The 22,132-nt window shown below is 33.9% G+C and overlaps 6 non-coding genes across 6 annotated transcripts; all 6 read right to left on the reverse strand.

The window, feature by feature from the left end:
- Positions 1–4,016: 4,016 nt before the first annotated feature.
- TRNAC-GCA (transfer RNA cysteine (anticodon GCA)) lies at positions 4,017–4,088 on the reverse strand. Its single transcript has one exon. It is a non-coding gene; the product is annotated as a tRNA-Cys (tRNA).
- A 10,587-nt stretch (positions 4,089–14,675) lies between these two features.
- Positions 14,676–14,747, reverse strand: TRNAC-GCA (transfer RNA cysteine (anticodon GCA)). Its single transcript has one exon. It is a non-coding gene; the product is annotated as a tRNA-Cys (tRNA).
- A 2,944-nt stretch (positions 14,748–17,691) lies between these two features.
- TRNAC-GCA (transfer RNA cysteine (anticodon GCA)) lies at positions 17,692–17,763 on the reverse strand. The gene has a single exon. It is a non-coding gene; the product is annotated as a tRNA-Cys (tRNA).
- Positions 17,764–18,705: 942 nt separating this feature from the next.
- TRNAC-GCA (transfer RNA cysteine (anticodon GCA)) lies at positions 18,706–18,777 on the reverse strand. Its single transcript has one exon. It is a non-coding gene; the product is annotated as a tRNA-Cys (tRNA).
- Positions 18,778–20,734: 1,957 nt separating this feature from the next.
- On the reverse strand, positions 20,735–20,806 carry TRNAC-GCA (transfer RNA cysteine (anticodon GCA)). The gene has a single exon. It is a non-coding gene; the product is annotated as a tRNA-Cys (tRNA).
- A 942-nt stretch (positions 20,807–21,748) lies between these two features.
- TRNAC-GCA (transfer RNA cysteine (anticodon GCA)) lies at positions 21,749–21,820 on the reverse strand. Its single transcript has one exon. It is a non-coding gene; the product is annotated as a tRNA-Cys (tRNA).
- Positions 21,821–22,132: the final 312 nt, after the last annotated feature.

Consider the following 22,132-nt stretch of genomic DNA (forward strand, 5'->3'; position numbering starts at 1 on the left):
AAACTTCCATGAACACAGGTAAAAAAGCATGTTTAATCTGTTGAAAAAGTGCATACAGGGGGCACTCTGAGTGGAACCAAGGACCTCTTGATCTGCAGTCAAATGCTCTACCACTGAGCTATTCCCCCTATATTTGAAAAAAAAAAACTTTTCTTTTTTTTTTTTGCATAAAACCTGAACGATTTTTACACAGTTTTACATTGTGGTGACTTTTTATTACTTTGATGTGCATTTTACTTTGATAAACAGAGTTCAATAATTCAAAAAGTACAAAGAAACACAAAGGTATTTTTATTTTACAAGTCATTTCCTGGGTTTAGAGTCTACCAATGTGCCATATGTATCTTTTGTAGATTTCTTTTCAGACAAAATTTCTCAAGCATTTTCCTACATTTCTTAGGTTGTTTTCATATTAAGAAGGCACATCAACATGATCTTTTTGCTACATTTCTTAATCAGAATCCACATTAGGAAAGTACATAAACATGAATTCAAGTTCATATGGTTCGAAAACTTCCATGAACATATAGGTAAAAAAGCATGATTAATCTGTTGAAAAAGTGTCTACAGAGGGCACTCGGAGTTGAACCAAGGACCTCTTGATCTGCAGTCAAATGCTCTACCACTGAGCTATACCTGTCATGATATGTACTTTTGCCCTGTCCTGTATTTGAATAATATGCTAATTAATTTATGTAACTGTTCTCTGGTTTCTGTTAGCTGTAATTTATGTATTTTCTTGTGCTGGGAGTTCACCTGTAACAATATGTCTCCTTCCCCCAATACTTGCAGCCCTAAGCTATAATGTAATTAAGCTTTGTCAACACCACTAGTGAAAGAATAGCCATTCTTCCTCACAGCAGGTGGCTAGTCAAATGTACATACTACATAGACTACATGGAGCCCACCAGTCTAGAATCTTCTTCTGGACCCAACCATTGAATAGAAGGTGTGACCCCTAACCCCCTTCATGGGCGGATCCCAGACAATCCATTCTTATTTTGAGATCAGATGTGAGTTGATCCTAAAAGGAGAAGGAGTGGGGATTCTTAGCTGAGGCAAGACCCCATGTCCATCTGTGACTGCGGAAGCGAACGGGGCGAGACTTGAGCTGAGGACATATCTCGTTGTTTTGGGATCCCTTGGATTCGTGTGGACTATTTCTTTGTTAGCTGGCACAAGGATTATCGGGAGGTGCCCCTGAATCTGTTCCGTTGGACAAATTGTTGACTCTGTAGATCTACCTGCATGTGTTGTTCCAGCGTTCTTGATAATAAATCTGTTGAATCATCCCTTGGCCTGTTGTCCCTTCTTGCTCTGCCGTACACCCCGTCACAATACCCCCTATATTTGAAAACAAAATCTTTTTTTTTTTTTGCATAAAACCTGAAATATTTTTACACAGTTTTACATTGTGGTGACTTTTTATTACTTTAATGTGCATTTTACTTTGTTAAACAGAGTTCATTAATTCAAAAAGTACAAAGAAACACAAAGATATTTTTATTTTACAAGTCATTTTTTGGGTTTAGAGTCTACCAATGTGCCATATGTATCTTTTGTAGATTTCTTTGCAGACAAAATTTCTCAAGCATTTTCCTACATTTCATAAGTTGTTTTCATATTAAGATGGCACATCAACATGATCTTTTTGCTACATTACTTAAATAGTATTAAAATCAAGAAAGTACATAAACATGAATTCTACTTCATATGGTTCTTAAACTTCCATGAACACAGGTAAAAAAGCATGTTTAATCTGTTGAAAAAGTGCATACAGGGGGCACTCTGAGTGGAACCAAGGACCTCTTGATCTGCAGTCAAATGCTCTACCACTGAGCTATTCCCCCTATATTTGAAAAAAAAAACTTTTCTTTTTTTTTTTTGCATAAAACCTGAACGATTTTTACACAGTTTTACATTGTGGTGACTTTTTATTACTTTGATGTGCATTTTACTTTGATAAACAGAGTTCAATAATTCAAAAAGTACATAGAAACACAAAGGTATTTTTATTTTACAAGTCATTTCCTGGGTTTAGAGTCTACCAATGTGCCATATGTATCTTTTGTAGATTTCTTTTCAGACAAAATTTCTCAAGCATTTTCCTACATTTCTTAGGTTGTTTTCATATTAAGAAGGCACATCAACATGATCTTTTTGCTACATTTCTTAATCAGAATCCACATTAGGAAAGTACATAAACATGAATTCAACTTCATATGGTTCGAAAACTTCCATGAACATATAGGTAAAAAAGCATGATTAATCTGTTGAAAAAGTGTCTACAGAGGGCACTCGGAGTTGAACCAAGGACCTCTTGATCTGCAGTCAAATGCTCTACCACTGAGCTATACCTGTCATGATATGTACTTTTGCCCTGTCCTGTATTTGAATAATATGCTAATTCATTTATGTAACTGTTCTCTGGTTTCTGTTAGCTGTAATTTATGTATTTTCTTGTGCTGGGAGTTCACCTGTAACAATATGTCTCCTTCCCCCAATACTTGCAGCCCTAAGCTATAATGTAATTAAGCTTTGTCAACACCACTAGTGAAAGAATAGCCATTCTTCCTCACAGCAGGTGGCTAGTCAAATGTACATACTACATAGACTACATGGAGCCCACCAGTCTAGAATCTTCTTCTGGACCCAACCATTGAATAGAAGGTGTGACCCCTAACCCCCTTCATGGGCGGATCCCAGGAGCTCAGACAATCCATTCTTATTTTGAGATCAGATGTGAGTTGATCCTAAAAGGAGAAGGAGTGGGGATTCTTAGCTGAGGCAAGACCCCATGTCCATCTGTGACTGCGGAAGCGAACGGGGCGAGACTTGAGCTGAGGACATATCTCGTTGTTTTGGGATCCCTTGGATTCGTGTGGACTATTTCTTTGTTAGCTGGCACAAGGATTATCGGGAGGTGCCCCTGAATCTGTTCCGTTGGACAAATTGTTGACTCTGTAGATCTACCTGCATGTGTTGTTCCAGCGTTCTTGATAATAAATCTGTTGAATCATCCCTTGGCCTGTTGTCCCTTCTTGCTCTGCCGTACACCCCGTCACAATACCCCCTATATTTGAAAACAAAATCTTTTTTTTTTTTGCATAAAACCTGAAATATTTTTACACAGTTTTACATTGTGGTGACTTTTTATTACTTTAATGTGCATTTTACTTTGTTAAACAGAGTTCATTAATTCAAAAAGTACAAATAAACACAAAGATATTTTTATTTTACAAGTCATTTTTTGGGTTTAGAGTCTACCAATGTGCCATATGTATCTTTTGTAGATTTATTTGCAGACAAAATTTCTCAAGCATTTTCCTACATTTCATAAGTTGTTTTCATATTAAGATGGCACATCAACATGATCTTTTTGCTACATTACTTAAATAGTATTAAAATCAAGAAAGTACATAAACATGAATTCTACTTCATATGGTTCTTAAACTTCCATGAACACAGGTAAAAAAGCATGTTTAATCTGTTGAAAAAGTGCATACAGGGGGCACTCTGAGTGGAACCAAGGACCTCTTGATCTGCAGTCAAATGCTCTACCACTGAGCTATTCCCCCTATATTTGAAAGAAAAAACTTTTCTTTTTTTTTTTGCATAAAACCTGAACGATTTTTACACAGTTTTACATTGTGGTGACTTTTTATTACTTTGATGTGCATTTTACTTTGATAAACAGAGTTCAATATTTCAAAAAGTACAAAGAAACACAAAGGTATTCTTATTTTACAAGTCATTTCCTGGGTTTAGAGTCTACCAATGTGCCATATGTATATTTTGTAGATTTCTTTTCAGACAAAATTTCTCAAGCATTTTCCTACATTTCTTAGGTTGTTTTCATATTAAGAAGGCACATCAACATGATCTTTTTGCTACATTTCTTAATCAGAATCCACATTAAGAAAGTACATAAACATGAATTCAACTTCATATGGTTCTAAAACTTCCATGAACATATAGGTAAAAAGGCATGTTTAATCTGTTAAAAAAGTGTCTACAGGGGGCATTCGGAGTTGAACCAAGGACCTCTTGATCTGCAGTCAAATGCTCTACCACTGAGCTATACCCCCTATATTTGAAAACAAAAGCTTTTTTTTTTGCATAAAACCTGAAAGATTTTTACACAGTCTTACATTATGGTGTCTTTTTATTACTTTGATGTGCATTTTACTTTGATAAACAGATTTCATTAATTCAAAAAGTACAAAGAAACACAAAGGTATTTTTATTTTACAAGTCATTTCTTGGGTTTAGAGTCTACCAATGTGCCATATGTATCTTTTGTAGATTTCTTTTCCGACAAAATTTCTCAAGCATTTTCCTACATTTCTTAAGTTGTTTTCATATTAAGACGGCACATCAACAGGATCTTTTAACAGCATTTCTTAATCAGAATCCACATTAAGAAAGTACATAAACATAAATTCAACTTCATATGGTTCTAAAACTTTCATGAACATATAGGTAAAAAAGCATGATTAATCTGTTGAAAAAGTGTCAACAGGGGGCACTCGAAGTTGAACCAAAGACCTCTTGATCTGCAGTCAAATGCTCTACCACTGAGCTATACCTGTCATGATATGTACTTTTGCCCTGTCCTGTATTTGAATAATATGCTAATTCATTTATGTAACTGTTCTCTGGTTTCTGTTAGCTGTAATTCATGTATTTTCTTGTGCTGGGAGTTCACCTGTAACAATATGTCTCCTTCCCCCAATACTTGCAGCCCTAAGCTATAATGTAATTAAGCTTTGTCAACACCACTAGTGAAAGAATAGCCATTCTTCCTCACAGCAGGTGGCTAGTCAAATGTACATACTACATAGACTACATGGAGCCCACCAGTCTAGAATCTTCTTCTGGACCCAACCATTGAATAGAAGGTGTGACCCCTAACCCCCTTCATGGGCGGATCCCAGGAGCTCAGACAATCCATTCTTATTTTGAGATCAGATGTGAGTTGATCCTAAAAGGAGAATGAGTGGGGATTCTTAGCTGAGGCAAGACCCCATGTCCATCTGTGACTGCGGAAGCGAACGGGGCGAGACTTGAGCTGAGGACATATCTCGTTGTTTTGGGATCCCTTGGATTCGTGTGGACTATTTCTTTGTTAGCTGGCACAAGGATTATCGGGAGGTGCCCCTGAATCTGTTCCGTTGGACAAATTGTGGACTCTGTAGATCTACCTGCATGTGTTGTTCCAGCGTTCTTGATAATAAATCTGTTGAATCATCCCTTGGCCTGTTGTCCCTTCTTGCTCTGCCGTACACCCCGTCACAATACCCCCTATATTTGAAAACAAAATCTTTTTTTTTTTTGCATAAAACCTGAAATATTTTTACACAGTTTTACATTGTGGTGACTTTTTATTACTTTAATGTGCATTTTACTTTGTTAAACAGAGTTCATTAATTCAAAAAGTACAAAGAAACACAAAGATATTTTTATTTTACAAGTCATTTCTTGGGTTTAGAGTCTACCAATGTGCCATATGTATCTTTTGTAGATTTCTTTGCAGACAAAATTTCTCAAGCATTTTCCTACATTTCATAAGTTGTTTTCATATTAAGATGGCACATCAACATGATCTTTTTGCTACATTACTTAAATAGTATTAAAATCAAGAAAGTACATAAACATGAATTCTACTTCATATGGTTCTTAAACTTCCATGAACACAGGTAAAAAAGCATGTTTAATCTGTTGAAAAAGTGCATACAGGGGGCACTCTGAGTGGAACCAAGGACCTCTTGATCTGCAGTCAAATGCTCTACCACTGAGCTATTCCCCCTATATTTGAAAAAAAAACTTTTCTTTTTTTTTTTTGCATAAAACCTGAACGATTTTTACACAGTTTTACATTGTGGTGACTTTTTATTACTTTGATGTGCATTTTACTTTGATAAACAGAGTTCAATAATTCAAAAAGTACAAAGAAACACAAAGGTATTTTTATTTTACAAGTCATTTCCTGGGTTTAGAGTCTACCAATGTGCCATATGTATCTTTTGTAGATTTCTTTTCAGACAAAATTTCTCAAGCATTTTCCTACATTTCTTAGGTTGTTTTCATATTAAGAAGGCACATCAACATGATCTTTTTGCTACATTTCTTAATCAGAATCCACATTAGGAAAGTACATAAACATGAATTCAACTTCATATGGTTCGAAAACTTTCATGAACATATAGGTAAAAAAGCATGATTAATCTGTTGAAAAAGTGTCTACAGAGGGCACTCGGAGTTGAACCAAGGACCTCTTGATCTGCAGTCAAATGCTCTACCACTGAGCTATACCTGTCATGATATGTACTTTTGCCCTGTCCTGTATTTGAATAATATGCTAATTCATTTATGTAACTGTTCTCTGGTTTCTGTTAGCTGTAATTTATGTATTTTCTTGTGCTGGGAGTTCACCTGTAACAATATGTCTCCTTCCCCCAATACTTGCAGCCCTAAGCTATAATGTAATTAAGCTTTGTCAACACCACTAGTGAAAGAATAGCCATTCTTCCTCACAGCAGGTGGCTAGTCAAATGTACATACTACATAGACTACATGGAGCCCACCAGTCTAGAATCTTCTTCTGGACCCAACCATTGAATAGAAGGTGTGACCCCTAACCCCCTTCATGGGCGGATCCCAGGAGCTCAGACAATCCATTCTTATTTTGAGATCAGATGTGAGTTGATCCTAAAAGGAGAAGGAGTGGGGATTCTTAGCTGAGGCAAGACCCCATGTCCATCTGTGACTGCGGAAGCGAACGGGGCGAGACTTGAGCTGAGGACATATCTCGTTGTTTTGGGATCCCTTGGATTCGTGTGGACTATTTCTTTGTTAGCTGGCACAAGGATTATCGGGAGGTGCCCCTGAATCTGTTCCGTTGGACAAATTGTTGACTCTGTAGATCTACCTGCATGTGTTGTTCCAGCGATCTTGATAATAAATCTGTTGAATCATCCCTTGGCCTGTTGTCCCTTCTTGCTCTGCCGTACACCCCGTCACAATACCCCCTATATTTGAAAACAAAATCTTTTTTTTTTTTTGCATAAAACCTGAAATATTTTTACACAGTTTTACATTGTGGTGACTTTTTATTACTTTGATGTGCATTTTACTTTGATAAACAGAGTTCAATAATTCAAAAAGTACAAAGAAACACAAAGGTATTTTTATTTTACAAGTCATTTCCTGGGTTTAGAGTCTACCAATGTGCCATATGTATCTTTTGTAGATTTCTTTTCAGACAAAATTTCTCAAGCATTTTCCTACATTTCTTAGGTTGTTTTCATATTAAGAAGGCACATCAACATGATCTTTTTGCTACATTTCTTAATCAGAATCCACATTAGGAAAGTACATAAACATGAATTCAACTTCATATGGTTCGAAAACTTTCATGAACATATAGGTAAAAAAGCATGATTAATCTGTTGAAAAAGTGTCTACAGAGGGCACTCGGAGTTGAACCAAGGACCTCTTGATCTGCAGTCAAATGCTCTACCACTGAGCTATACCTGTCATGATATGTACTTTTGCCCTGTCCTGTATTTGAATAATATGCTAATTTATTTATGTAACTGTTCTCTGGTTTCTGTTAGCTGTAATTTATGTATTTTCTTGTGCTGGGAGTTCACCTGTAACAATATGTCTCCTTCCCCCAATACTTGCAGCCCTAAGCTATAATGTAATTAAGCTTTGTCAACACCACTAGTGAAAGAATAGCCATTCTTCCTCACAGCAGGTGGCTAGTCAAATGTACATACTACATAGACTACATGGAGCCCACCAGTCTAGAATCTTCTTCTGGACCCAACCATTGAATAGAAGGTGTGACCCCTAACCCCCTTCATGGGCGGATCCCAGGAGCTCAGACAATCCATTCTTATTTTGAGATCAGATGTGAGTTGATCCTAAAAGGAGAAGGAGTGGGGATTCTTAGCTGAGGCAAGACCCCATGTCCATCTGTGACTGCGGAAGCGAACGGGGCGAGACTTGAGCTGAGGACATATCTCGTTGTTTTGGGATCCCTTGGATTCGTGTGGACTATTTCTTTGTTAGCTGGCACAAGGATTATCGGGAGGTGCCCCTGAATCTGTTCGGTTGGACAAATTGTTGACTCTGTAGATCTACCTGCATGTGTTGTTCCAGCGTTCTTGATAATAAATCTGTTGAATCATCCCTTGGCCTGTTGTCCCTTCTTGCTCTGCCGTACACCCCGTCACAATACCCCCTATATTTGAAAACAAAATCTTTTTTTTTTTTTGCATAAAACCTGAAATATTTTTCAACCGTTTTACATTGTGGTGACTTTTTATTACTTTAATGTTCATTTTGCTTTGTTAAACAGAGTTCATTAATTCAAAAAGTACAAAGAAACACAAAGATATTTTTATTTTACAAGTCATTTTTTGGGTTTAGAGTCTACCAATGTGCCATATGTATCTTTTGTAGATTTATTTGCAGACAAAATTTCTCAAGCATTTTCCTACATTTCATAAGTTGTTTTCATATTAAGATGGCACATCAACATGATCTTTTTGCTACATTACTTAAATAGTATTAAAATCAAGAAAGTACATAAACATGAATTCTACTTCATATGGTTCTTAAACTTCCATGAACACAGGTAAAAAAGCATGTTTAATCTGTTGAAAAAGTGCATACAGGGGGCACTCTGAGTGGAACCAAGGACCTCTTGATCTGCAGTCAAATGCTCTACCACTGAGCTATTCCCCCTATATTTGAAAAAAAAAACTTTTCTTTTTTTTTTTGCATAAAACCTGAACGATTTTTACACAGTTTTACATTGTGGTGACTTTTTATTACTTTGATGTGCATTTTACTTTGATAAACAGAGTTCAATATTTCAAAAAGTACAAAGAAACACAAAGGTATTCTTATTTTACAAGTCATTTCCTGGGTTTAGAGTCTACCAATGTGCCATATGTATATTTTGTAGATTTCTTTTCAGACAAAATTTCTCAAGCATTTTCCTACATTTCTTAGGTTGTTTTCATATTAAGAAGGCACATCAACATGATCTTTTTGCTACATTTCTTAATCAGAATCCACATTAGTACATAAACATGAATTCAACTTCATATGGTTCGAAAACTTTCATGAACATATAGGTAAAAAAGCATGATTAATCTGTTGAAAAAGTGTCTACAGAGGGCACTCGGAGTTGAACCAAAGACCTCTTGATCTGCAGTCAAATGCTCTACCACTGAGCTATACCTGTCATGATATGTACTTTTGCCCTGTCCTGTATTTGAATAATATGCTAATTCATTTATGTAACTGTTCTCTGGTTTCTGTTAGCTGTAATTTATGTATTTTCTTGTGCTGGGAGTTCACCTGTAACAATATGTCTCCTTCCCCCAATACTTGCAGCCCTAAGCTATAATGTAATTAAGCTTTGTCAACACCACTAGTGAAAGAATAGCCATTCTTCCTCACAGCAGGTGGCTAGTCAAATGTACATACTACATAGACTACATGGAGCCCACCAGTCTAGAATCTTCTTCTGGACCCAACCATTGAATAGAAGGTGTGACCCCTAACCCCCTTCATGGGCGGATCCCAGGAGCTCAGACAATCCATTCTTATTTTGAGATCAGATGTGAGTTGATCCTAAAAGGAGAAGGAGTGGGGATTCTTAGCTGAGGCAAGACCCCATGTCCATCTGTGACTGCGGAAGCGAACGGGGCGAGACTTGAGCTGAGGACATATCTCGTTGTTTTGGGATCCCTTGGATTCGTGTGGACTATTTCTTTGTTAGCTGGCACAAGGATTATCGGGAGGTGCCCCTGAATCTGTTCCGTTGGACAAATTGTTGACTCTGTAGATCTACCTGCATGTGTTGTTCCAGCGTTCTTGATAATAAATCTGTTGAATCATCCCTTGGCCTGTTGTCCCTTCTTGCTCTGCCGTACACCCCGTCACAATACCCCCTATATTTGAAAACAAAATCTTTTTTTTTTTTTGCATAAAACCTGAAATATTTTTACACAGTTTTACATTGTGGTGACTTTTTATTACTTTAATGTGCATTTTACTTTGTTAAACAGAGTTCATTAATTCAAAAAGTACAAAGAAACACAAAGATATTTTTATTTTACAAGTCATTTTTTGGGTTTAGAGTCTACCAATGTGCCATATGTATCTTTTGTAGATTTATTTGCAGACAAAATTTCTCAAGCATTTTCCTACATTTCATAAGTTGTTTTCATATTAAGATGGCACATCAACATGATCTTTTTGCTACATTACTTAAATAGTATTAAAATCAAGAAAGTACATAAACATGAATTCTACTTCATATGGTTCTTAAACTTCCATGAACACAGGTAAAAAAGCATGTTTAATCTGTTGAAAAAGTGCATACAGGGGGCACTCTGAGTGGAACCAAGGACCTCTTGATCTGCAGTCAAATGCTCTACCACTGAGCTATTCCCCCTATATTTGAAAAAAAAAACTTTTCTTTTTTTTTTTGCATAAAACCTGAACGATTTTTACACAGTTTTACATTGTGGTGACTTTTTATTACTTTGATGTGCATTTTACTTTGATAAACAGAGTTCAATATTTCAAAAAGTACAAAGAAACACAAAGGTATTCTTATTTTACAAGTCATTTCCTGGGTTTAGAGTCTACCAATGTGCCATATGTATATTTTGTAGATTTCTTTTCAGACAAAATTTCTCAAGCATTTTCCTACATTTCTTAGGTTGTTTTCATATTAAGAAGGCACATCAACATGATCTTTTTGCTACATTTCTTAATCAGAATCCACATTAAGAAAGTACATAAACATGAATTCAACTTCATATGGTTCTAAAACTTCCATGAACATATAGGTAAAAAGGCATGTTTAATCTGTTAAAAAAGTGTCTACAGGGGGCACTCGGAGTTGAACCAAAGACCTCTTGATCTGCAGTCAAATGCTCTACCACTGAGCTATACCCTCTATATTTGAAAACAAAAGCTTTTTTTTTTTTTTGCATAAAACCTGAAAGATTTTTACACAGTCTTACATTATGGTGTCTTTTTATTACTTTGATGTGCATTTTACTTTGATAAACAGATTTCATTAATTCAAAAAGTACAAAGAAACACAAAGGTATTTTTATTTTACAAGTCATTTCTTGGGTTTAGAGTCTACCAATGTGCCATATGTATCTTTTGTAGATTTCTTTTCCGACAAAATTTCTCAAGCATTTTCCTACATTTCTTAAGTTGTTTTCATATTAAGACGGCACATCAACAGGATCTTTTAACTGCATTTCTTAATCAGAATCCACATTAAGAAAGTACATAAACATAAATTCAACTTCATATGGTTCTAAAACTTTCATGAACATATAGGTAAAAAAGCATGATTAATCTGTTGAAAAAGTGTCAACAGGGGGCACTCGAAGTTGAACCAAAGACCTCTTGATCTGCAGTCAAATGCTCTACCACTGAGCTATACCTGTCATGATATGTACTTTTGCCCTGTCCTGTATTTGAATAATATGCTAATTCATTTATGTAACTGTTCTCTGGTTTCTGTTAGCTGTAATTTATGTATTTTCTTGTGCTGGGAGTTCACCTGTAACAATATGTCTCCTTCCCCCAATACTTGCAGCCCTAAGCTATAATGTAATTAAGCTTTGTCAACACCACTAGTGAAAGAATAGCCATTCTTCCTCACAGCACGTGGCTAGTCAAATGTACATACTACATAGACTACATGGAGCCCACCAGTCTAGAATCTTCTTCTGGACCCAACCATTGAATAGAAGGTGTGACCCCTAACCCCCTTCATGGGCGGATCCCAGGAGCTCAGACAATCCATTCTTATTTTGAGATCAGATGTGAGTTGATCCTAAAAGGAGAAGGAGTGGGGATTCTTAGCTGAGGCAAGACCCCATGTCCATCTGTGACTGCGGAAGCGAACGGGGCGAGACTTGAGCTGAGGACATATCTCGTTGTTTTGGGATCCCTTGGATTCGTGTGGACTATTTCTTTGTTAGCTGGCACAAGGATTATCGGGAGGTGCCCCTGAATCTGTTCCGTTGGACAAATTGTTGACTCTGTAGATCTACCTGCATGTGTTGTTCCAGCGTTCTTGATAATAAATCTGTTGAATCATCCCTTGGCCTGTTGTCCCTTCTTGCTCTGCCGTACACCCCGTCACAATACCCCCTATATTTGAAAACAAAATCTTTTTTTTTTTTTTGCATAAAACCTGAAATATTTTTACACAGTTTTACATTGTGGTGACTTTTTATTACTTTAATGTGCATTTTACTTTGTTAAACAGAGTTCATTAATTCAAAAAGTACAAAGAAACACAAAGATATTTTTATTTTACAAGTCATTTTTTGGGTTTAGAGTCTACCAATGTGCCATATGTATCTTTTGTAGATTTCTTTGCAGACAAAATTTCTCAAGCATTTTCCTACATTTCATAAGTTGTTTTCATATTAAGATGGCACATCAACATGATCTTTTTGCTACATTACTTAAATAGTATTAAAATCAAGAAAGTACATAAACATGAATTCTACTTCATATGGTTCTTAAACTTCCATGAACACAGGTAAAAAAGCATGTTTAATCTGTTGAAAAAGTGCATACAGGGGGCACTCTGAGTGGAACCAAGGACCTCTTGATCTGCAGTCAAATGCTCTACCACTGAGCTATTCCCCCTATATTTGAAAAAAAAAACTTTTCTTTTTTTTTTTTGCATAAAACCTGAACGATTTTTACACAGTTTTACATTGTGGTGACTTTTTATTACTTTGATGTGCATTTTACTTTGATAAACAGAGTTCAATATTTCAAAAAGTACAAAGAAACACAAAGGTATTTTTATTTTACAAGTCATTTCTTGGGTTTAGAGTCTACCAATGTGCCATATGTATCTTTTGTAGATTTCTTTTCCGACAAAATTTCTCAAGCATTTTCCTACATTTCTTAAGTTGTTTTCATATTAAGACGGCACATCAACAGGATCTTTTAACTGCATTTCTTAAACAGAATCCACATTAAGAAAGTACATAAACATAAATTCAACTTCATATGGTTCTAAAACTTTCATGAACATATAGGTAAAAAAGCATGATTAATCTGTTGAAAAAGTGTCAACAGGGGGCACTCGAAGTTGAACCAAAGACCTCTTGATCTGCAGTCAAATGCTCTACCATTGAGCTATACCCCCTATATTTGAAAGCAAAACCTTTTTTTTTTTTTGCATAAAACCTGAAAGATTTTTACACAGTTTTACATTATGGTGACTTTTTATTACCTTGATGTGCATTTTACTTTGATAAACAGAGTTCATTAATTCAAAAAGTACAAAGAAACACAAAGGTATTTTTATTTTACAAGTCATTTCTTGGGTTTAGAGTCTACCAATGTGCCATATGTATCATTTGTAGATTTATTTTTAGACAAAATTTCTCAAGCATTTTCCTACATTTCTTAAGTTGTTTTCATTTTAAGAAGGCACATCAACATGATCTTTTTGCTACTTTTCTTAAATAGTATTCAAATTAAGAAAGTACATAAACATGAATTCAACTTCATATGGTTCTAAAAGTTCCATGAACATATAGGTAAAAAAGCATGTTTAATCTGTTAAAAAAGTGCATACAGGGGGCATTCGTAGTTGAACCAAGGACCTCTTGATCTGTAGTCAAATGCTCTACCACTGAGCTACAACCCCTATATTTGAAAGCAAAAACTTTTTTTTTTGCATAAAACCTGAAAGATTTTCACACAGTTTTACATTGTGGTGACTTTTTATTACTTTGATGTGCATTTTAATTTGTTAAACAGAGTTCATTAATTCAAAAAGTTCAAAGAAACACAAAGGTATTTTTATTTTACAAGTCATTTCTTGGGTTTAGAGTCTACCAATGTGCCATATCTATCTTTTGTAGATTTCTTTTCCGACAAAATTTCTCAAGCATTTTCCTACATTTCTTAAGTTGTTTTCATATTAAGAAGGCACATCAACATGATCTTTTTGCTACATTTCTTAATCAGAATCCACATTAAGAAAGTAAATAAACATAAATTCAACTTCATATGGTTCTAAAACTTTCATGAACATTTAGGTAAAAAAGCATGATTAATCTGTTGAAAAAGTGTCTACAGGGGGCACTCGAAGTTGAACCAAGGACCTCTTGATCTGCTGTCGAATGCTCTACCATTGAGCTATACCCCCTATATTTGAAAACAAAAACTTTTTTTTTTTTTGGCATAAAACCTGAAAGATTTTTACACAGTTTTACATTGTGGTGACTTTTTATTACTTTGATGTGCATTTTACTTTGTTAAACAGAGTTCATTAATCCAAAAAGTACAAAGAAACACAAAGGTATTTTTATTTTACAAGTCATTTCTTGGGTTTAGATTCTACCAATGTGCCACATGTATCTTTTGTAGCTTTCATTTCAGACAAAATTTCTCGAGCATTTTCCTACATTTCTTAAGTTGTTTTCATATTAAGAAGGCACGTCAACATGATCTTTTTGCTACATTTCTTAATCAGAATCCACATTAGGAAAGTACATAAATATGAATTCAACTTCATATGGTTCTAAAACTTTCATGAACATAAAGGTAAAAAGGCATGTTTAATCTGTTGAAAAAGTGTCCACAGGGGGCACTCGGAGTCGAACCAAGGACCTCTTGATCTGCAGTCAAATGCTCTACCACTGAGCTATACCCCCTATATTTGAAAACAAAAACTTTTTTTTTTTGCATAAAACCTGAAAGATTTTTACACAGTTTTATATTGTGGTGACTTTTTATTGCTTTGATGTGCATTTTACTTTGTTAAACAGAGTTCATTAATTCAAAAAGTACAAAGAAACACAAAGGTATTTTTATTTTACAAGTCATTTCTTGGGTTTAGATTCTACCAATGTGCCACATGTATCTTTTGTAGCTTTCATTTCAGACAAAATTTCTCAAGCATGTTCCTACATTTCTTAAGTTGTTTTCATATTAAGAAGGCACATCAACATGATCTTTTTGCTACTTTTCTTAAATAGTATTCAAATTAAGAAAGTACATAAACATGAATTCAACTTTATATGGTTCTAAAACTTCCATGAACATATAGGTAAAAAGCATGTTTAATCTGTTGAAAAAGTGCATACAGGGGGCACTCAGAGTTGAACCAAGGACCTCTTGATCTGCAGTCAAATGCTCTACCACTGAGCTTTACCCCCTATATTTGAAAACAAAAACTTTTTTTTTTTTGCATAAAACCTGAAAGATTTTTACACAGTTTTACATTGTGGTGACTATTTATTACTTTGATGTGCATTTTACTTTGATAAACAGAGTTCATTAGTTCAAAAAGTACAAAGAAACACAAAGGTATTTTTATTTTACAAGTCATTTCTTGGGTTTAGAGTCTACCAATGTGCCATATGTATCTTTTGTAGATTTATTTTTAGACAAAATTTCTCAAGCATTTTCCTACATTTCTTAACTTGTTTTCATTTTAAGAAGGCACATAAACATGATCTTTTTGCTACTTTTCTTAAATAGTATTCAAATTAAGAAAGTACATAAACATGAAATCAACTTCATATGGTTCTAAAACTTCCATGAACATATAGGTAAAAAAGCATGTTTAATCTGTGAAAAACGTGCTTACAAGGGGAACTCGGAGTTGAACCAAAGACCTCTTGATCTGCAGTCAAATGCTCTACCAATGAGCTATACCCCCTATATTTGAAAACAAAAACTTTTTTTTTTTTGCATAAAACCTGAAAGATTTTTACACAGTTTTACATTGTGGTGACTTTTTATTACCTTGATGTGCATTTTACTTTGATAAACAGAGTTCAATAATTCAAAAAGTACAAAGAAACACAAAAGTATTTTTATTTTACAAGTCATTTCTTGGGTTTAGAGTCTACCAATGTGCTATATGTATCTTTTGTAGATTTCTTTTCAGACAAAATTTCTCAAGCATTTTCCTACATTTCTTAAGTTGTTTTCATATTAAGATGGCACATCAACATGATCTTTTTGCTACTTTTCTTAAATAGTATTCAAATTAAGAAAGTACATAAACATGAATTCAACTTCATATGGTTCTAAAACTTCCATGAACATATAGGTAAAAAAGCATGTTTAATCTGTTGAAAAAGTGCATACAGGGGGCACTCGGAGTTGAACCAAGGACCTCTTGATCTGCAGTCAAATGCTCTACCACTGAGCTTTACCCCCTATATTTGAAAACAAAATTTTTTTTCTTTTTTTTTGCATAAAAACTGAAAGATTTTTACACAGTTTTACATTGCGGTGACTTTTTATTACTTTGATGTGCATTTTACTTTGTTAAACAGAGTTCATTAATCCAAAAAGTACAAAGAAACAAAGGTATTTTTATTTTACAAGTCATTTCTTGGGTTTAGATTCTACCAATGTGCCACATGTATCTTTTGTAGCTTTCATTTCAGACAAAATTTCTCGAGCATTTTCCTACATTTCTTAAGTTGTTTTCATATTAAGAAGGCACGTCAACATGATCTTTTTGCTACATTTCTTAATCAGAATCCACATTAGGAAAGTACATAAATATGAATTCAACTTCATATGGTTCTAAAACTTTCATGAACATAAAGTTAAAAAGGCATGTTTAATCTGTTGAAAAAGTGTCCACAGGGGGCACTCGGAGACGAACCAAGGACCTCTTGATCTGCAGTCAAATGCTCTACCACTGAGATATACCCCCTATATTTGAAAACAAAAACTTTTTTTTTTTGCATAAAACCTGAAAGATTTTTACACAGTTTTACATTGTGGTGACTTTTTATTACTTTGATGGGCATTTTACTTTGTTAAACAGAGTTCATTAATTCAAAAAGTACAAAGAAACACAAAGGTATTTTTATTTTACAAGTCATTTCTTGGGTTTAGATTCTACCAATGTGCCACATGAATCTTTTGTAGCTTTCATTTCAGACAAAATTTCTCAAGCATGTTCCTACATTTCTTAAGTTGTTTTCATATTAAGAAGGCACATCAACATGATCTTTTTGCTACTTTTCTTAAATAGTATTCAAATTAAGAAAGTACATAAACATGAATTCAACTTTATATGGTTCTAAAACTTCCATGAACATATAGGTAAAAAGCATGTTTAATCTGTTGAAAAAGTGCATACAGGGGGCACTCAGAGTTGAACCAAGGACCTCTTGATCTGCAGTCAAATGCTCTACCACTGAGCTTTACCCCCTATATTTGAAAACAAAATTTTTTTTCTTTTTTTTTGCATAAAAACTGAAAGATTTTTACACAGTTTTACATTGTGGTGACTTTTTATTACTTTGATGTGTATTTTACTTTGTTAAACAGAGTTCATTAATCCAAAAAGTACAAAGAAACACAAAGGTATTTTTATTTTACAAGTCATTTCTTGGGTTTAGATTCTACCAATGTGCCACATGTATCTTTTGTAGCTTTCATTTCAGACAAAATTTCTCAAGCATTTTGATACATTTCTTAAGTTGTTTTCATATTAAGAAGGCACATCAACATGATCTTTTTGCTACATTTCTTAATCAGAATCCACATTAGGAAAGTACATAAATATGAATTCAACTTCATATGGTTCTAAAACTTTCATGAACATAAAGGTAAAAAAGTGTCCACAGGGGGAACTCGGAGTCGAACCAAGGACCTCTTAATCTGCAGTCAAATGCTCTACCACTGAGCTATACCCCCTATATTTGAAAACAAAAACTTTTTTTTTTTTGCATAAAACCTGAAAGATTTTTACACAGTTTTATATTGTGGTGACTTTTTATTGCTTTGATGTGCATTTTACTTTGTTAAACAGAGTTCATTAATTCAAAAAGTACAAAGAAACACAAAGGTATTTTTATTTTACAAGTCAGTTCTTGGGTTTAGATTCTACCAATGTGCCACATGTATCTTTTGTAGCTTTCATTTCAGACAAAATTTCTCAAGCATGTTCCTACATTTCTTAAGTTGTTTTCATATTAAGAAGGCACATCAACATGATCTTTTTGCTACTTTTCTTAAATAGTATTCAAATTAAGAAAGTACATAAACATGAATTCAACTTTATATGGTTCTAAAACTTCCATGAACATATAGGTAAAAAGCATGTTTAATCTGTTGAAAAAGTGCATACAGGGGGCACTCAGAGTTGAACCAAGGACCTCTTGATCTGCAGTCAAATGCTCTACCACTGAGCTTTACCCCCTATATTTGAAAACAATTTTTTTTTTCTTTTTTTTGCATAAAAACTGAAAGATTTTTACACAGTTTTACATTGTTGTGACTTTTTATTACTTTGATGTGCATTTTACTTTGTTAAACAGAGTTCATTAATCCAAAAAGTACAAAGAAACACAAAGGTATTTTTATTTTACAAGTCATTTCTTGGGTTTAGATTCTACCAATGTGCCACATGTATCTTTTGTAGCTTTCATTTCAGACAAAATTTCTCGAGCATTTTCCTACATTTCTTAAGTTGTTTTCATATTAAGAAGGCACATCAACATGATCTTTTTGCTACATTTCTTAATCAGAATCCACATTAGGAAAGTACATAAATATGAATTCAACTTCATATGGTTCTAAAACTTTCATGAACATAAAGGTAAAAAAGCATGATTAATCTGTTGAAAAAGTGTCCACAGGGGGCACTCGGAATCGAACCAAGGACCTCTTGATCTGCAGTCAAATGCTCTACCACTGAGCTATACCCCCTATAGTAGATAACAAAAACTTTTTTTTTTTTGCATAAAACCTGAAAGATTGTTACACAGTTTTACATTGTGGTGACTTTTTATTACTTTGATGTGCATTTTACTTTGATAAACAGAGTTCATTAATTCAAAAAGTACAAAGAAACACAAATGTATTTTTATTTTACAAGTCATTTCTTGGGTTTAGAGTCTACCAATGTGCGATATGTATCTTTTGTAGATTTCTTTTCAGACAAAATTTCTCAAGCATTTTCCTACATTTCTTAAGTTGTTTTCCTATTAAGAAGGCACATCAACATGATCTTTTTGCTACTTTTCTTAAATAGTATTCAAATTAAGAAAGTACATAAACATGAAATCAACTTGATATGGTTCTAAAACTTCCATGAACATATAGGTAAAATGGCATGTTTAATCTGTTGAAAAAGTGCATACAGGGGGCACTCGGAGTTGAACCAAGGACCTCTTGATCTGCAGTCAAATGCTCTACCACTGAGCTTTACCCCCTATATTTGAAAACAAAATTTTTTTCTTTTTTTTTGCATAAAAACTGAAAGATTTTTACACAGTTTTACATTGTGGTGACTTTTTATTACTTTGATGTGCATTTTACTTTGTTAAACAGAGTTCATTAATCCAAAAAGTACAAAGAAACACAAAGGTATTTTTATTTTACAAGTCATTTCTTGGGTTTAGATTCTACCAATGTGCCACATGTATCTTTTGTAGCTTTCATTTCAGACAAAATTTCTCGAGCATTTTCCTACATTTCTTAAGTTGTTTTCATATTAAGAAGGCACGTCAACATGATCTTTTTGCTACATTTCTTAATCAGAATCCACATTAGGAAAGTACATAAATATGAATTCAACTTCATATGGTTCTAAAACTTTCATGAACATAAAGTTAAAAAGGCATGTTTAATCTGTTGAAAAAATGTCCACAGGGGGCACTCGGAGACGAACCAAGGACCTCTTGATCTGCAGTCAAATGCTCTACCACTGAGATATACCCCCTATATTTGAAAACAAAAAATTTTTTTTTTTGCATAAAACCTGAAAGATTTTTACACAGTTTTATATTGTGGTGACTTTTTATTGCTTTGATGTGCATTTTACTTTGTTAAACAGAGTTCATTAATTCAAAAAGTACAAAGAAACACAAAGGTATTTTTATTTTACAAGTCATTTCTTGGGTTTAGATTTTACCAATGTGCCACATTTATCTTTTGTAGCTTTCATTTCAGACAAAATTTCTCAAGCATGTTCCTACATTTCTTAAGTTGTTTTCATATTAAGAAGGCACATCAACATGATCTTTTTGCTACTTTTCTTAAATAGTATTCAAATTAAGAAAGTACATAAACATGAATTCAACTTTATATGGTTCTAAAACTTCCATGAACATATAGGTAAAAAGCATGTTTAATCTGTTGAAAAAGTGCATACAGGGGGCACTCAGAGTTGAACCAAGGACCTCTTGATCTGCAGTCAAATGCTCTACCACTGAGCTTTACCCCCTATATTTGAAAACAAAATTTTTTTTCTTTTTTTTTGCATAAAAACTGAAAGATTTTTACACAGTTTTACATTGTGGTGACTTTTTATTACTTTGATGTGTATTTTACTTTGTTAAACAGAGTTCATTAATCCAAAAAGTACAAAGAAACACAAAGGTATTTTTATTTTACAAGTCATTTCTTGGGTTTAGATTCTACCAATGTGCCACATGTATCTTTTGTAGCTTTCATTTCAGACAAAATTTCTCAAGCATTTTGATACATTTCTTAAGTTGTTTTCATATTAAGAAGGCACATCAACATGATCTTTTTGCTACATTTCTTAATCAGAATCCACATTAGGAAAGTACATAAATATGAATTCAACTTCATATGGTTCTAAAACTTTCATGAACATAAAGGTAAAAAGGCATGTTTAATCTGTTGAAAAAGTGTCCACAGGGGGAACTCGGAGTCGAACCAAGGACCTCTTAATCTGCAGTCAAAAGCTCTACCACTGAGCTATACCCCCTATATTTGAAAACAAAAACTTTTTTTTTTTTGCATAAAACCTGAAAGATTTTTACACAGTTTTATATTGTGGTGACTTTTTATTGCTTTGATGTGCATTTTACTTTGTTAAACAGAGTTCATTAATTCAAAAAGTACAAAGAAACACAAAGGTATTTTTATTTTACAAGTCAGTTCTTGGGTTTAGATTCTACCAATGTGCCACATGTATCTTTTGTAGCTTTCATTTCAGACAAAATTTCTCAAGCATGTTCCTACATTTCTTAAGTTGTTTTCATATTAAGAAGGCACATCAACATGATCTTTTTGCTACTTTTCTTAAATAGTATTCAAATTAAGAAAGTACATAAACATGAATTCAACTTTATATGGTTCTAAAACTTCCATGAACATATAGGTAAAAAGCATGTTTAATCTGTTGAAAAAGTGCATACAGGGGGCACTCAGAGTTGAACCAAGGACCTCTTGATCTGCAGTCAAATGCTCTACCACTGAGCTTTACCCCCTATATTTGAAAACAAATTTTTTTTTCTTTTTTTTGCATAAAAACTGAAAGATTTTTACACAGTTTTACATTGTTGTGACTTTTTATTACTTTGATGTGCATTTTACTTTGTTAAACAGAGTTCATTAATCCAAAAAGTACAAAGAAACACAAAGGTATTTTTATTTTACAAGTCATTTCTTGGGTTTAGATTCTACCAATGTGCCACATGTATCTTTTGTAGCTTTCATTTCAGACAAAATTTCTCGAGCATTTTCCTACATTTCTTAAGTTGTTTTCATATTAAGAAGGCACATCAACATGATCTTTTTGCTACATTTCTTAATCAGAATCCACATTAGGAAAGTACATAAATATGAATTCAACTTCATATGGTTCTAAAACTTTCATGAACATAAAGGTAAAAAAGCATGATTAATCTGTTGAAAAAATGTCCACAGGGGGCACTCGGAATCGAACCAAGGACCTCTTGATCTGCAGTCAAATGCTCTACCACTGAGCTATACCCCCTATAGTAGACAACAAAAACTTTTTTTTTTTTGCATAAAACCTGAAAGATTTTTACACAGTTTTACATTGTGGTGACTTTTTATTACTTTGATGTGCATTTTACTTTGATAAACAGAGTTCATTAATTCAAAAAGTACAAAGAAACACAAATGTATTTTTATTTTACAAGTCATTTCTTGGGTTTAGAGTCTACCAATGTGCGATATGTATCTTTTGTAGATTTCTTTTCAGACAAAATTTCTCAAGCATTTTCCTACATTTCTTAAGTTGTTTTCCTATTAAGAAGGCACATCAACATGATCTTTTTGCTAC

Source organism: Ranitomeya imitator, chromosome 1 (assembly GCF_032444005.1).
Source record: "Ranitomeya imitator isolate aRanImi1 chromosome 1, aRanImi1.pri, whole genome shotgun sequence".
Taxonomy (NCBI): domain Eukaryota; kingdom Metazoa; phylum Chordata; class Amphibia; order Anura; family Dendrobatidae; genus Ranitomeya; species Ranitomeya imitator.